The sequence below is a fragment of the Cnephaeus nilssonii genome (genome assembly GCF_951640355.1).
Source record: "Cnephaeus nilssonii genome assembly, chromosome: 12".
Taxonomy (NCBI): Eukaryota; Metazoa; Chordata; class Mammalia; order Chiroptera; family Vespertilionidae; genus Cnephaeus; species Cnephaeus nilssonii.
Genome location: NC_137083.1, coordinates 11725073 through 11742837, shown reverse-complemented (window position 1 = coordinate 11742837; position 17765 = coordinate 11725073). Strand labels below are relative to the sequence as shown.

The window sequence follows — 17765 nt, the reverse complement described above, 5'->3', positions numbered from 1 at the left end:
CCATAATCTTTTTTTCTAACTTTTATTGCCTTTTTTGTTGTTACTCCTCACCTGAGGATATTTTTCCCATTGCTTTTTTAGAGAGAGTGGAAGGGAGAGACGGAAGGGGAAAGAGAGGGAGGGAGGTGGGAGAGAGAGAAAAAGATAGATTGGATGCCTCCCACACCGGCCCCGTCTGTGGCCTGGGATCGAGCCTACAGGCCAGGTACATGCTCTTCACCGGGAATTGAAACCACGATCCTTTGGAGTATGGACAAATATTCTAACCACTGAGCAACACTTGCCAGGGCAAACGTTATTGCCTCTTATGCTTTTAGAAACTGAAGCTGCCTGTATGAAGATGCTGTTTTGCCTTTTGTGAAAAAGCAAGTTTCCCCAAAGCCCAATGCCTTCTGCTGCCCCAGGAAAGTATGCCTTTAATTGGAACCAAAAGCCTAGCATGATATGTTCAAAATGAATGTATTTCATTGAGTTCCGTGGTATTTTTATTCTAATGTTAAAGGGAGTGGAACCTAAAGAATCTTTGGCAAGAGATCTTTGTTTTAAAATGTTGTTCCAGGTCCAAAGCTCAGTTTTCTTGACCTTTACCATTTGTTTCTCTAACTGGTGGTGTTGACAAGTTCACAATGCTAAACGGCCAATTCTTATTCCTTTCTGGAACCTCTTTATCTTTCCTGGGAATGGAGAGCTTTTTTAAAAATACCTATTTTTATTTATTTCAGAGAGGAAGGGTGAGGGAGAGAGAGAGAGATAGAAACATCAATGATGAGAGAGAATCACTGACCGACTGCCTCCTGCACTCCCCACACTGGGGATCGAGCCTGCAACCCAGGCATGTGACCTGACCAGGAATCGAATTGTGACCTCCTGGCCCATAGGTCAATGCTCAACCACTGAGCCATAGCCGGCCAGGCTGGAGAGCTTTTCAAAATCTCTACGCCTGAAGATGAAAGAATCAAATGAGAAGAATCTGGCTCACCTTGCTTTTTATTTGTTCCATATACTTGACCAGAATATTTTAAATGCCCAATTTTCCATAAAAATTGATCAACACCTGACAAAGTTCCTACTCATTTCATAGGTGAATATGTAAACGTGGAACTCAACCAAAAGGTTGACAAGTGAGCATGGTTTAAGCCATAAACCAACTCATGATGCTAACAGATGTGACTCGTGCTCTTTCTAACAGTCTCTCACACCAAAGACACCATGGCTAAGCCACGGTCCCTCTCTAACTCCCAACTGCATAACGTGGGCAGTATTCCACATCACTCTTGCCATGACGGGATATGCATTGCCTTTCTTCGAGTCCCTGGTAAAAAAAATCTTCCATGGAGTTTTGATTTTTCTCCTTGTTCTTCTGTGACCTAAGCCACAGAGAAATAAAAATCCAAGCTGGACCCCGCTCAGAACCCCCAACCAACTTCTCCATCTGAAGTGTTTGTAAACACCAAGCAAAGTGCAACATTTCTTCAGTTCTTTTACATGCACGTTTCATGTAAAGCAGTTTTTCTACCTGAAAGGTTTATATAATTGTCTGTTTTTCTAGAACAGTCACCACTCATGTACTTTTAAATCAGTGTCAGAAAACTCCATGGTGCTCTTCGATGGGTTAGGCATTTGCTACTCGGGCAGCTAATGTGCGGAAGGGGCTTTCATGCTAGGTTGATGCGGCGCCTTTTCTAGATGAATGTACACAGGGGCGCCTGACAATAGTGACATGAACGACCTGCATGTTGAGCATCAGTTTAGAAATGGTGCTTAAAAAAATGTCTAAAAGTGCCCTAGCCAGTTTTGCTCAGTGGCTAGAGTATGGGCCTGGGGACTGAAGAGTCCCGGGTTCAATTCTGATCAAGGGCACATGCCCAGGTTGCGGGCTTGATCCCCAGTAGGGGGTGTGCAGGAGGCAGCCAATCAATGATTCTCAGCATTGATGTTTCTATCTCTCTCCCTCTCCCTTCCTCTCTGAAATCAATAAAAATATATTTAAAAATATCTAAAAGAGAGCAGGATCCTCAATATAACACAATTATTAATTTAATAAATATCTATAGAAAACAGGGCAATTCAAGCCTCACCACCCCCCGCCCCGACCCCAGATATCAGCCACCACACAGGTAGAAGGCCAGAAACGATAATGTTTTCCTTTTAGGTTTGGATCGGAACTTATTCCATCACCAGAATTTTCTTTGTAATAGATTCCTCTTTATTACTGGTTTCTGTAAGTATTTGAGTATAATTTCAATTCTTTTTTCTAAACTTGCTTTAAAACAAACATAAAGCAATGACAAGGACTCGTTTTGAAATCAATATGAAACCAGAGCACAAACTATCCACTTACTGATTAACCACACCTTCAGGTTGGTAGTATGCCTCTGGGCAAATCCGAAATGTTTTATTTATAATTATGACATTTCCCCTCCTGTCAGAAGTCTGTTATCTTTACTGGAACTTTATTTTCATCTCCATTAGTTAAAAAGCAAAGGAATTTGGCCCATAATGCAAAATATTTCAAGAAATAGAATCAACCGCTTAAAAATATATACCCACCACCACCAGTAGCACTTATAACAACATAATGACCAGATTCGGGTAACATGTCTTTGGCTGTTCGCAGAGGCCCAATGTGAAGTGGAGACACTGAGCTCAATTATGCAGCTATTTTAGGTTTGGTTGCCTGGCTTGAATGATTGGGATAATTGTCCCAATTATTCTCTGCTCTTTGTATGTGCAGCTCTAGACTTAAATTGCGATTTGGTGCAGAGCGTTCATTGGGAAGACAGGAACCCGGATTCTGTGTTTAAATGGGTCACTGTTTAAGCCTGTAATGTTGAACAAGTTGCATCCACTGTGTGTCTCAGTTTATCCATCTCGTAAATGGGGGTTGGGGAGATAGAAACCTCATTTAGTTAGAGTCAATAGTGATTGTTGAACTTAAAAACCTTTTCCGCAGCTTTAAAGAAAATGTCTGCTGAAAACAAAACAATGTGTTAGGCCAGGCTTCCTAGAAAACAGCCTGCAGCGGGAATGAAGTCCAGGTGTTTTCTTGGGGAGGTGCAAGGCCAGGGTGATGAAAGCGAAAGGGAAGAGGAGGAGGCAGGGAAGGATAAGAAGCAATGCAAAGTGATGCGTTAGTATGTTGGCCATCGCTTCACTTCACTGTGGGCCTCCGAGTCCACAGAGGGAGCACGGAGAGGAAATTTATTCACCCCGTTTCTACCATTGGTCACCCCCACACTTCCAGCTTGCACCACCAGCCCATGCCCTGTGGGGTGACACAGCCCATGCCCTGTGGAGTGGCATTCTACCAGAACTGGGACACGGTGGGAAGACCTGGAGGCGTGGGAAGATGACTGGTTGGCGTCAGGCTGTGGACCGGTGCTGGCCTCAGAGAGTGACAGCCACAGCAGGGACTGAACGGAGTGAGCAGTGAGAGCCGGAGACAAGCTGGGAGAAGCTGAGGAAGCTCCTGAGATGTGTCCAAGTTACCAAGAGTTACCAAACTGCCAATCAATTTGCCAAAATTCACTGGCTGAAATCTAGACTATTGACATTTTTTTTACTTTGAACAGCAAAGTTTGAATACTTTGTTTGGATGAAAGGGACAAAATGCTGAGAACATGGCAGACTTTAAACCTTTCCAGAGGCCATCGTGTCACCAATGGGAGGTAACATGGGAGTGAGACCCTGCACTAGGAATTAGGCCCAGGCCTTCCCGTAACTAGCAAATCGCTCCCATCAGCATGTGTACGTCACTACTGTGCCAGTTGTGGTTCTGGGAAGTAAGACATGCACAGTCCATAGGCACTGCCTCTCCATTGAAGAGCTCAGGTCTAGTAGGGAAGTGCAGAGGCTGGGCTTTTTGTCTGTCTGTTTGTTTCGCATGCCCAGTGTCCATTCTTCCTCCCTCTAACAATGGTGCCCCACTTACTGTTGGAGCACCAACTCTCCCCCTAGTCTCAGTCCCTGCCGTTCAGGTATGGCTGTCCCCACACACGGCTCCAGAGGCACATGCCCCAGGCCCAGCCAGCCAGAGCCATGTGATTTGTTCAGATGTTATTCAGAGCCCAGCCAGTGTGGCTCAGTGGTTGAGCCAGGTCATGGTTTGATTCCAGGTCAGGGCACATGCCCAGGTTACCGGCTCGATCCCCCACGGGGGCTGTGCAGGAGGCAGCTGATCAATGATTCTCTCTCCTCATTGGTGTTTCTCTCTCTCTCCCTTCCTCTCTGAAATCAATTTTTTAAGAAAAGTCATTCAGAGCCAATATGAGCCAATGTCCTTCTTTTTCCTCTGGATTTGGAACCTGGCAGTCTACTTCCAGGACTGCAGGCAGCTGTGTGTCCTCACGGAGCAAGCATGCCTGAGTCACAGAGCCGGCACAGGGGTGGCAGGACTCAGAAATGGAGAGACACTGGGTCCCAAGAGTGCTGTTAGAGCCTCTGGATCCAGCTGAACTCCTTGGTTACTGAGCCAATAAAGTCCCCTTTTTTCCTTAATGTAGTTTGAGTTGCATTTTCTGTTACTTGCGGCTGAAAGAGTCTGAGTGGATATAGGAAGATAGATATGTAAGTAAGGGAAGAGAAAAACTAAATGCTTGGGAAGCTCTGGATGGACAGCATTACTACATAGATAACTTTTAAAGTCCCCCACCCAGACCTACCCTGACACCCCGTGGCTCAGGCACATGTGGCTCATGAGGGCCTTGTTTCCGGTGTTCAGGACTGTACAAGGGCATAGGCACGCTCACAGCCATTGTTGACTTGTAAAGGGTGTACTTTTCTCTGCCTCCTTGGAGATTCCTTCAGATGATTAACATGGTGGGTCACAGTTTGGAAATGCAAACCCATAGCCAATTAATGGAAAAGGAGGTGAGCCTGCCAATCGATAATCACCACACCACCTGAGACCCTTCCAAAACTTACCTCATGACATTCCTGGGTCCTTAGGTAAATCCTGAGACTTCAGGCTTCAGAAAATGAATCACATATGTGCCTTTCTCCACGATGCGATCCGCATCGGTCTGGGTGAAGCACCATAGCTGTTCTATGTAAACAGGAAAAGCATTTGAATACATGGGATGATGGGTATCGTAGGACGGGTAATAAAAATCAGAGAAAATTCCAGGAGTTGTCATTCTCACAGTGGACTGCATTCTCAGTTCTTTTCCTATAGTGCCTACAATTAGGTTATTATAAACTAGAGGCACGGTGCACGAAATTTGTGCACTCAGCAGGGTCCCTCAGCCCAGCCTGTGCCTGCTCGCAGTCTGGGAGCCCTCAGGGGATGTCCAACAGCGGGTCTAAGCTGCAAGTTGGACATCCTTAGTGCTGCCGTGGAGGTGGTAGAGTCTCCTAGCACCGCTGCTCTGCTCGCCAGCCGTGAGTCCAGCTTCTGGCTGAGTGTTGCTCCCCCGTGGGAACGCACTGACCACCAGGGGGCAGCTCCTGCATTGAGCATCTGCCCTCTGGTGGTCAGTGAGCATCATAGCGACCAGTCGTTCCGCTGCTCAGTCGATTTGCATATTAGCCTTTTATTATATTGCGTGGGCCCAGAATGAATCCGGAAAATGGCTTAGTCCCCTTCCGTCACCACAGATCCTTCAGCCAGAGACAGGGGGAGGGTGGTCCTTTTACAAACTGGGGGTCATCTAGACAAAGGGGCTTCTGCTCCCCTCCTCTCTCAGGCTAATTGCACATTTCAGATGCAGTGAAAATAAAAACACATCATCCATTTCTGATGCTCCTGCCACTGCTGCTGCTCTCAACAGAGATGACCGGCTCTGGCCACCCATATATTCCGTCCTTTCAATGCCTTCATCATGTGGTCAGTAGACAGGGACAATATTAGCCAGATAACTACAATCAGAACTAAGAGGGAGCATTCCTTAATGCATTCCCAGTACTGACCCACCCCATGTGACCAGTTCCCCTAAAGAAATATCACACACTTACTTGTTCCACAGCTTGTGTTTGTGTGTTGGCAGTGGGAGGCACCTATTAGAAGCCAGGTATTATGTTAGGTGCTCATATGCTTGATCTTGTCTGTTTTCACAACCATCTTCCCACACGAAAACTCTATTATTTCTGTTTTACAAAGAAACCGAAGCTCAGAGACCTTAGTTAACTTGCCCAAGATCACACAGCTAACAAGCAGTGGGGCCTGACTTTAAACCTGGAGGCTGCATTCTTATCCATTTTGCTCCACTACCGCCCTCAGCTTTGGCTCTTTTTCCAAAGATGAGGCAATTCACTCCTACAGCCTCCCCCAGTTTTTTTGATAGATTTTCTTCTATGATCCCATTCCCAACTCGTCCTGCTTCCTAACCCAGAGATAGAAAAGTCATCGGATAAGATATGTGCTTGTAACTAAGCTAACAGTACTATTCCCAGAGTGTGGCTAGAAATATACAAAAGGCCTTTGTGTGCATCAATTAGCAGATGTTCCATACATGGATTCAAACTCTAAGCGTGTGTGAGTGTATGTATTTGGGTAGATCCAATACATAGAATCCAAAAAAAAAACCAAAACCTTGGGAGAACATTTATCCATCAACCAATGTTTACTGCATATTTCCTGACACTGGAAGAATATTAAATGATTAGGTAAATCTCTGCATTTCTGGGACAGACACTCCAAATAGAGGCAGGACAAAGCGAATTCTCTGAATGTGGTATTAGCTAAATCCTTTGCCAGTATGATGGAAGAACTGAAAGTATAGGATACGTTTTGAAGAAAGTAGCATTTTAATTAAGCCTTGAAGACTGAAAAGAATGTTGGCAAGTGTAGAAAGGGAATAAAAAAGTTCCAGGGAACACTAGGTGTCAAGATGAAGGCAGGTTTTTATCAAATGAAATAGTCCAATGTGGTAGGTAGGTTAGACGCTATGGAGAAATCTTAGACTTAGGAGGAGCTGGACAGATAGGAAGGGCCAAACCATAGAAGCCTTTCTAGAGGACATGTGGTTTTTGTCTGTCCACCGCCATATTGCCTTTAGACAACTGCTCCTCCTCCACCGTTTGTGGTCCCCGTGGGGCTGTCATCACTGTGTCCAAGCACCCACGGCCAGGGGGTGCGGGCACACACGGCTCAGGAGGAGCTAACCAGAGCCAGCATTAATGACTAGCCCAGGGTGGACACAAGACCCACTCAGGATCCATCAGGGCTTCCCTGGATTCACGGAAAGATATCAGAAGAAATGCCCCTTTCCTGTGAGGTTGGAAGGATACTGATTTTGGACATAGGCAGCCATCTTCCCCGTTATCTGGAAAGAGCTTGTCTGCAGAATGAAACAATGAGAACGAGGGACCTGTAGCCAGGAGAAGACAAGAGAAAGACAGAGGCCAGGAGGCATTGAGAGAGCCCCTGGGTCCACCTATGTCTGAAGCTCCAGATCTATCCCTGGACTTCTCGGTCACATGAGTCATGATCTTCTTGAGGTAGTTTGAGCTAAGAGTCCTGACTAGGACAATGATGTATGTCATGCTAAGGAGCTTAGGCTTATTGATGGAGGACTGGGATACCTCTAAAATACTTCTAATCTTAAATGCTTACAGAACAGATACTTATACCACAGACAAAAAAGTCATGAAGAGATTAAGTAACCTTTCAGGGTTCAGGGGCCATAATCTACAGAACCTTCTAATTTACTCTGAATGAGAGAAGTTAAGCCAATACTACAATAAAATGACATAGTCTGCTGCCCAAGATCCACACTGAATGATGACAATGTGTGTACTACACGTGGTTCCCAGTATTATTAGCAAAATCTGGAGTATAGATGTCTCGCCCCACAGGGTGACAATATCTCAAGAGGAACAGGTGACTCGTAAGGTCAAGGAACAAGGACTAAAACAGCATTACTATAGCAAATGTGAAGCGTCTGGTTACCTCCCTGTCTGAAACCCAAGATGTTTGAAAGAAAAGAGGTGCTGAAATAGCTGCAGTTGGTAGTGAAACCTAAGATCACGGGTGACCACCCCCTCACCACGTACAAGGGCAGGGATCACGCCTTTTGCTGCAAATAGCTTTGAACATTCTGCTCACCTCCAGCCCTTCCTTCTATCTTGGAGAAAGAAGAAAGCCACTTTGCTCTTAGGCCTAGGCCTAGAGCATCGGGTTACCTGTCACTTTGGCAGGTCCACATCCTAAGATGAAGCCTTTGCAAATAAATAGGAGCTGCTCAGGGCCAGGGAAACAGTCAAGTGAGCACTTGATCTCCCAGTGCCTCTGGGTAGGAGAACATGTGAGCCCAGGCATGTGTGTCCTCCAAACTGGAAGGGTCTGCCTCTGGGACAACTTCTTACCATGCTGACTTAACAGAGCAACCGGGGACTTGAGGGGGTGGCATTGCCAAGTCAAAACAGAAAGCCTCCCAGGCGCCTGGCCTTGGAGCTCTGTGCTCACCTCTACTTAGCCTCTGCCAGCTCCCCCTCAGGACAAAAAGCACAGGGAGAAGAAGGAAGCCAGCTGGTTGCGACTCAGTATAGGGGCCTGTGAGGACGATTAAGATTTAGCTCAGCTAGGAAGGGGTGAGGTGGATTCCTGTGTCCAGAAAAGCAAGTGAAGAAACAAAAGACATGATATATAGAGCTGGGTACATAGCAGGGTGCTCAGTGAGGGTCCTGGAGGGGAAATAGAAATGAACAGCAGTTTCTCTAGAGTAAGTTAGGACACGCCTGGCTGGAAGAGGGAGCTTATAAATACTGTAGTAAGAGAGAGTTCCAAGGGCAGGTTATAAAGTTCCTTGAAAACAAGATTAAAAGGCATTTGGATTTTAACCTATAAATAACGAGGAGCCACTGAAAGTTTTTGAGCAGGAGAACTGGTGGTGAGAGAAGGTTTTAGACAGATGATCTGCCACAGGTCAGTGAAGAACCCCAGAGGAAATAGCCAACCAAAACAATGGGAGAGGATCAGCGAGACAGAGGAGACTCTACCTAAGGTGGATCTGGAGATGGAGCCAGTCGACTGTTCAGCCCTCAAGGACAATTGATAGTGTTTAGGCGGTCAGTGGACACACAAGTAGAAATGTCCAACGGTAGTACTCAGGAGAAAAATGCAAACTATATAAATATATAAGTAGATATAAGTAAACATAAAGTTTTCCACATTGATTAAAAAATTTCTACAGCTAGTTTTATGTGTGTAGATGATAGATAAGTAGATAGATGATAGATAGATAGATAGATAGATAGATAGATAGATAGATAGATAGATAATGGATGGACAAACAGACAGATACATATATTTGGCATTTGTGCCTCTTATTCTCTCTCTCCCCCTCTCTCCCTTTTTTTCTAGAGTCTAGCACCTTACCTCATTGAGATAAGTTCTGACACTAAGTTTTTCAAATAATGACCAGGTGCCATTCTAGAAACCGAAAAGATGCCAACATTGCCTTACTTCTGATATGTGAGAATACTAAAGACAGAAATACCTGTTGAGCCCTAACCGGTTTGGCTCAGTGGATAGAGCGTCGGCCTGTGGACTGAAGGGTCCCAGGTTCAATTCCAGTCAAGGGCATGTACCTTGGTTGCGGGCACATCCCCAGTGGGGAGTGTGCAGGAGGCAGCTGATCGATGTTTCTAACTCTCTATCCCTCTCCCTTCCTCTCTGTAAAAAATCAATAAAATATATTTTTTTAAAAAAAGAAATACCTGTTGAAACCATTCATTCATTCATTCATTCATTTGACAAACATTGACTGAGTGCTTCCCACATGCTAGCACGATGCTTGGTGCTGGAGAAACAGCAGTGACTAGGACATTCTTCATCCAGTCACTCAGCAAACGCTTGAACACATTCTATGGCCACAGCTCCGTGCAAAGAGCTGTGTGAGTTGTGGTTCCTGACTTCAAAGGATCACAGCCTCGCAAGAAAGAAAATAAACCCCTACTGGCAATATCAATATACATGAAGTCATCGCCTCGCAGGGAGTACATTCACGACTCCAGTCTCAAATAAAGTGTTCCACTCCGCACACCGGGGGGAACAAAGGTCTGGGGAGGAAATGAAACCTTTATAACTGTCCAGAGCATGCGGAATTAACAAGTGCTCTTGTAAAAGTAAATGCCAACCGCCGCGCTGCCTATTGGCCAGTCGCCGCCTCAAAGGCATTTATGTTTATTTATTTATTTGTTTATTTATTGGCTAGATTTATCACATTCGCAGGCTGTGCCATTTGGCCTCGGGGTCAAATAAATCTCTCTTAAAACTTTAACATCTTTCTTAAGCAGTGTGTGTGCCCCTGCGTGCCCCTGACAGACGTTTCCAAAGGCTTTACAAGAACAGAATTAAATCCATTTTACAAATAAACACACTGGGGATGGTAGAGTTTAAATGCACCACAGAAGAAAAATAAATACATTCCAGGAAAAACCTGGAGGTCGGATTAAAGAATTCTACAGTCCCTTTTGAATCCTCAAAAAGCCTCAGAAATAACAGAAAGGTAGAAGTGGAATTCCGCCCCTCTGCTTCCTGGCACAGGTCCCTTTGAAGAAGGTATTAGCTCCATGAGGATTGGTCATAAGATGCAGGAAGACGGCCAAGGACCACAACAAAATGCGTAATGGAATGGACTAGAAATACATTTTTAAGAAAGCTGACCTTGTCATTTGCAAATTCAGCCAAAGCAGATTCTCTCCTCTCCCGAGGCCCAGGGCTGTCTCTGGGAGAAGTTAAATGTGTAGAGAGCAGAGCTGACTCTTTGGGACTCAGACTTAGGATATTATTTTACTAACATAACTAATATTGTGTTATTTTATCTCTTCATTCATTCATCCAACATTTATCCAGCACTACATACCCAATGCAGGATTCGTGGCCATGAAATTTTTAAAAATTCATAATACGGTAGGGTTCCTGGTTTTAAGGAATATTTGTGCAAATTAAAAATTACTGGATAATAAATCCTATGACGTTTGCTATCACAGCACAAGGAGCTTAATGTTAGCAGGTGACTGTTTCAGAGTCATATTGCCTCAGTCTAGCATTTTCTCTCTCTTTATTTTTTTTCTGTGCCTTCTGGAAATGGCAAGATATATTTATTCTACTACTAGAGGCCTGGTGCACAAAATTCATGCACTCGGCGGGGGGGGGTTGAGGGGGTGCGTCCCTCAGCCTGGCCTATGCCCTCTCACAGTCTGGGAGCCCTTGGGGGATGTCTAAGCCAGCAGTCAGACATCCTTAATGCCGCCACGGAGGGAGGACAGGCTCCCACCACCACCACTGCACTTGGCAGCCGTGAGCCTAGCACTCCCCTTGTGGGAGCTCACTGACCACCAAGGGGCAGCTCCTGCATTGAGCGTCTGCCCCCTGGTGGTCTGTGCACATCATAGCAACCAGCTGTTCCCCGTTTGGTCGATTTGCATATTAGCCTTTTATTATATAGGATAAAACAACTTTCTTTTTTACTATCTCTTTCAAAGGCAATGACTTATTTTGGCTAAATTGGCTTACTTAGGAAGACATTGTGATATTTGATATTTAAGCCATGTATGTTTTTTGTTCTGGTTATTATTACCTTAAATCATGATTTTGGATTGACCAACAGACTCCCAGCCCCAACTGCATTAGATCAAGGACCTCCTACTCTACAATTTCTATTACTACATTAATCAATAAAGATCAGAAACCACTCCTTAAATATCTTTGATTCTCTGCCCACCCATCCCTAAAACCAGGAATGGTTAGTAGTAGTTCAATAAAAATTTAATAGTTTAGACAAGTTATTGCAAGATCTTGTCATCTCATAACTCTCTTCCCTTCCAAAGAAATCTAATGAAAATGTGGCAAAATTTCTATGCAATTGGCATCATAAAGCTAACTCTACTTCATTACTCATTTATATTGTACATTTTTTAAATTAAAAAAAAAAGAGTTTTGACAAGAGTTGCATGTTCTTGGACTAGCCAGCTGGACTCTGAATTGTAATTTCCTCACCTGCACTGACCTCACAAAATGGTTTTGAGGCTCCAATTAGATAATGTATCCAAAGGTACATCATAAACTATCATGGGCGATAGACTAGCAGTCCAGCGAGGCTGATACATGTTTTAGATAGACAAGAAGTTTAAACTTACTATTCAGGGTTAGTATTTCCCTATTTTTCCCAAACAAAAACTATTAGCATTGGAATCATATTGTTTGTTTAATAAATCTTAGGTACTATTCAGCTACATTTGGGGTTAACTAAGTTTTGAAGGACTTAACAATTATATTGTTATTTCTATGGAACTACCCAATCTGTAGTCTAAACAACTGACTTAAAAATGAATGTTTAGCGCATGATCCATTTACAAGTCAGGGATGTGCAGCAAATAGGATTCTGAAGCTGCTTTGAAAACACACACACACACACACACACACACACACACACACACACACACAAACCAAAAAAAAACAAAACGAAGAGAATAATTGAAATACCAAAATGGCACCGTCTGCCAAAGTAAAAAACCACATACTTCACAGACATACCCAATTGTAACAGTGATTTAAGCAATTTAGCAGGTTTGGGGATAACAAACTGCAGACATTTGCTTTCTGATCCTCACACAGAGTCCTGTTAATCAGAATGGCCAGTTGAGGGTGGGGATTGGGATCACTAGAGCAGCCACCAGGGGCAGATCCAACCCCAAGACATGAATATTTAGCTGTGAAATGAGCTTTCTCCAAAAGCACTTGAAGTCCTCTGTCCAAGGAAAACCTAGACAAGAATGCTGAATTTTGTAAAGCTCGTGGAAGTCCACATTTAATGGAACCATCTTGTCTCCCAGATTGAACCGTCCTGTTCACTGCCTGCGCCAGTGACCCTGCAGATGCATCCCTCACCACCCACCCCATAAATCTTTGGTCATTCCCTGGTAAATGCCCACCAATCCCTGGACACACTTAGCCTTGCAACACCTGCTTTTGGGCAAGCTATTCCTGAGTCCTGGCATGCCCCCTCCACTTCCCTGCCCATACTGCCTCGTATTTGTCTTTCAAGGTCCAAGTTCGCCTCCTCTGTAAAGCCTTCCCCACATCTTTCAGAGCCAATCGCTTCTTTCTCGGGACCACTGACCACTCGTGTGAGCATTCTCTTCTGTTTGCATGTCTACAGGCTCTGCGACTTGGGAAGCAGAAATCTTGCCCTAATGATTCCTGTATCTCCAGCTCTCTGCATAGTGCCTGGAACATAGCAGACCCTCCATGATAATAGCAAACACTTAAGTAGCATGTCCCAGGTACTCTTCGAAACGCTTTAACATATATTAACTAAGTTAATACTCATAAGCATCCTATGACTGTGATAGCTACTTTTCATTATCCCCCAGTTTACAGATGGGGAAACTGAGGCTCAAAAAGGTTAAGTAACTTGCTCGAGGTTACACACCTATAAAGGGCACGGCTGAGATTTGAACGCAAGCACGCACGTCCCGAAGTCCACACTCTTTTTTCACTATGCTATTCTCACGCGCAATAATTTTACAGAAAACAAAAAGCAAAGCTTGGGAAGCGGGCCTGAAATTTGTCAGGACTGTTTTTCTTCAGGTGGAAGACTATAGTCCAAGGCAGCACGGGCATTTCCGTGGGTGCAGCCTGTCTTCAGAAGTGCTTCAAACGGAAGGGGTAGGAAAATTCTCATTTTGTGGTTAATTGAATTAGTGCCTCCCTCTCGAACATAATGAAATTCAAAGCCATTTTATGAGTCCTCTTGGGACTCTTTTTAAAAATTCGTCCTCTGCTGTATTAGATTAGCCCCACCAAGATGCCCTGTATAAAATAAGGTCAGGCTCTCTCGGGTTCTTCCTTTGTTGCTGCTCTCCTCACCAGGGCACAAGGAGGTCACTGTGCTCAGTCTTCCATTTCCTCCCCCAAGACCCCAAAGGCTATCAGAGTATCCCCTAAACACCACAATCATACTACCCTCTACCCACCACATGCTCTCGTTGGCGAGGACTGTGTACTTCTGGATGTCATTGAAACCATCACCTAACACACCTCAGGGTGACAGAGGTGGCCTGTTTTCAAGAAAATGGCCTTTGTCCCTGGCCAGTGCCGCTCCATCCATATACATAGCCTTTGAAAAACTTGGCTGTGCCCTAAAAGGTCTTTTGAGGGCAACATGGCGTCCCTTTTATCAAGTGTGCAACTCGGAATAGAAAGTCAAAGCTTCCTTCCTCCGATGGACTTGGCCACACGTCCTCAGGCTGGCCAGAACATCAAGGAGGGGCACTTCATGACTGCACATCGGCCTTTCCAAAATAATATCCCTAATGACAGCTACTGTTGATGGAATGCTTACTGTATGCGCCTGGCGCTGTGCTGAGCACTGCCCATCCAGGGAGGGAATATTGAAGGCTGACTCTCAGGTAGGGCAGTAAAAATGTGGGCTCCAGGACCAGACTGTGTGGGTTTGAACCTAGCTCCACCACCACTTGCTGTGTGACACTGTCTAAGTTACTTAACTTCTCTACCACAGTTTTCTCATGTGGAAAATGGGTTTAATCAAAGTGCCTCACTCATACGATGGCTATGAAGGTTGCATGTGTTAATATATGTGAAGTTCTTGATGCCTGGCACTTGGTAGACTTCATAGAATTGTTTGTGTTTGTCTTTGTTTCTCCCCAACATCTATTTCTCCCTCAGAATGCCCTAGTTAAAGAAACGGCCCAGCCTCAGCCATTCACCCTGATTAGCCCAGGCTAATGTTCCTCAACTTATTTTTCATGAACTAAGTTCATGAAATAGGTTTTCTATCACAACAAAACACATGTAAAAATACATATAACATTAAACATCATGAAACATTATTTACCTTTAGCACATGTGACATGCTCTAGGATTCTCTCTTCACTGCTGTTCTATTTTGTGGTTTTCAAGATAGCCACAATACACTAAGTTTATTTTATCACTTGCCAATAGGTTGGCTATCGAAAGTCTGAAAAAAAAGCACGGATCTAAGGTGACCATCATTCACTAAATTTCAACACCACCCCTATGCGGTGGGTACTGTCATAAAGTCCACGTGACAAATTAGGAAACTTAGGTTAAGTCACTTGCCGAAGGTCACACACAACTTTCCAGCAATTCACACAGGAACTTGATGATTGCTCCTGGTTCAGCGGCAGGCACAGGCCTAACTTAGCCCAACTGAAGTGGGAATGGGTGAGCCATGTGGACATTGACATCCATGCTATAAACATGAATGGAGTGGGTCTGGGGAAAGCTGCCACTGTGGATGGCAGAACAGGGTTTGAAAAAGCTTCGTCCTTGATGAGATGGTTTGACCCTGAAGACACTCCTCTCTCAAGCTAGTGAATTCCCTGTCTTGGCCAGGTTGGGTTGGGTTTTCTGTTACTTGTAGACAAAAGTATCTGCATCTCTTAACTAATATATTGCCTTGTTGTACCCAAATAACAAGTACATGAGCTAATTAATATCATCACTATTTTATAGAAAATGAAACTCAGAAAATTATCAGAGGAGTCCTATCTCCTAAAAGGTGGAGCCAAGATTCAAACCAAGGTCTCTTTGAACTTCAAGACACTATACCAAACAGCCCACAGTAGATAGTGCATTAAATTATTATAAAGGACAAGATAAAGGGGGTTGACATATGCTGTCATTCTCCAAAGAAAAGCCATCATTATCCTCTGCACCCCCCACAATCCCACCCCCCACCCCCAAGCACACTGTCTGCACTCTCTCAAATGCTCTAACCCCTTTTCACTTTCTCTGACACTTACTAGTATTTACATTTACATCTCAGGTTCTTTTCTAGACTCTAAGCTCTTAGAGGACAGGGACCATGTGATGCTGCATTCCAGCTCCATACCTTGCACATTGAAAGCACAAAAGAAATACATGAGGAGCTGATTGTCCTTGAATACCTCTTTGTCCCATTTAGAAGTAACATGGAAAGGAGAGAAAATGCTGAAGCATTTAGTGGCTAGTTTCATAAAAAATTTCACCCAACGTGGTTCATCTTGGGTTATAGACTGGTGCTCTTTGCTGTTCCTTGTATCAGGCAGGCAAACAGGCAAAGGCAAGATGGGTGGGATCACTTTAAATACAGATAAAATACTGGCACTGCCTGTGCTGCAGGGATCAGACTGGCTAAATCTGGCCCCTTTGAGTTTTCAAGTCTGATCTAATCTTCATTCTTAAAGCCAAACTCAAATCCACTTTGGACTGGGGCCTGGCTCTGAGTTCATCTGAAATCCCAGCACTGATGGCTTTGCCAGTATTTTTTTGTGTGTTCCCTGGGTAACTCTGGGAGAGCCACTGCGTTCAAGAAGCAAACAGAGTAGACCGTGGTGTTCAGCACTTACAGTCCCCGGTGGCTTCCTTGCCTACCAGATTCGGTGCGATCTCTCAGCATGCATCCGAGGTGTTGCACAAGACGACTTACATTTTCAGTCTTAACTTATATGTCTCCTCCGCCCTTGGCCAGCTGGCCTCGTCACAGTGGCCTCCGACATGCCCTGCACTGTCCTTTCCTGGCCACGGTCTGGGTCATGCTCCTGCTGGAGTCTCTGCTTTCATGCCTTTGCAGTCAGGCCGCCTGATGGGATCACATCCATTCTGGAATCTCCAGCTCCAAGACCATCTCTGTCGCGAAGCCTTTACCCCTCCCAGAGGGATTCTCTCCCCATTCTGAACCCTCAGAGCATCCTGCTTATCCCTCCTTTAGAGCAGTTTATTACAGGTATTTGGGGAATAATTAAAATGATGACAATGTAATATTAATTATTATTATTACTAACATTTACTGAGGTCTCCAAGTGTCAGGTGTTGTGCGAAGTGCTTTATATATGTTAACTCATTTAATCCTCACTTTATTCTATGCAGGAGTAAAAATGGAGCTAATAGTAACCTACCTTATCAGGTTGTTATGAGGACTGAATAAAGAATACATGAAAAGCTCTTACAACGGAGTTCCTGGGGAGCCTGGCACCTGGTAAGTGCTACATGGTGGTTATCACCGTAAGCATTACCGTTATCAGATCCATTTTACTGACGAGGAAACTGGGCCTTAAAATAGTTTGCATATAGCTACACCACCAGTAAAACATGTGTTAACCACTGCCCTCTACAGCATTTTACTACAAGTCCCTATAGGGTTGACGTTAGATGAACACATCTTTATACCCATTCAGTCTTCAGCACAGAGCCTTACCCAGAGGCAGCCTGTAAGTATCTGATGAAATGAATGAATCCATCTGAAACCATCAAGAATTTCACAATCTTGCAGGTAGTTTCCACTGCTGGCCATTGAATAGGTCGGTGGTCAGCAAACTCATTAGTCAACAGAGCCAAATATCAACAGTACAACGATTGAAATTTCTTTTGAGAGCCAAATTTTTTAAACTTAAACTTCTTCTAATGCCACTTCTTCAAAATAGACTCGCCCAGGCCGTGGTATTTTGTGGAAGAGCCACACTCAAGGGGCCAAAGAGCCGCATGTGGCTCGCGAGCCGCAGTTTGCCGACCACGGGAATAGGTTATTTTCCTGGTGAGGCAAAAATTTACACGCCTGGTATAGACTTTTCTAAATATAAACTTGTTTCCTATTCTTTAAGCCTTTCCAGTGAAGCACTTTCCATAAGCTATTAAAACGCCGTCTTACAAGGCAGGATGTAAACAAATCCAACCATCCTCACAATTGTAATGTGAGCAAAGCATGCTGTTAAATGGTCCCAACCCAATGCCAAAGCCATCTTGCCCAGACTCACGCGACAGGATGTTAACCGCATTCTCCACGCCCCAGCTTCTCTCC

The 17765-nt window shown here is 44.4% G+C and overlaps 1 pseudogene across 1 annotated transcript in view; it reads right to left on the bottom strand.

The window, feature by feature from the left end:
* Nucleotides 1-17765, bottom strand: part of LOC307108684 (ferritin light chain-like) — a 732105-nt pseudogene that overhangs the window by 391167 nt on the left and 323173 nt on the right. The window lies entirely within an intron of this gene.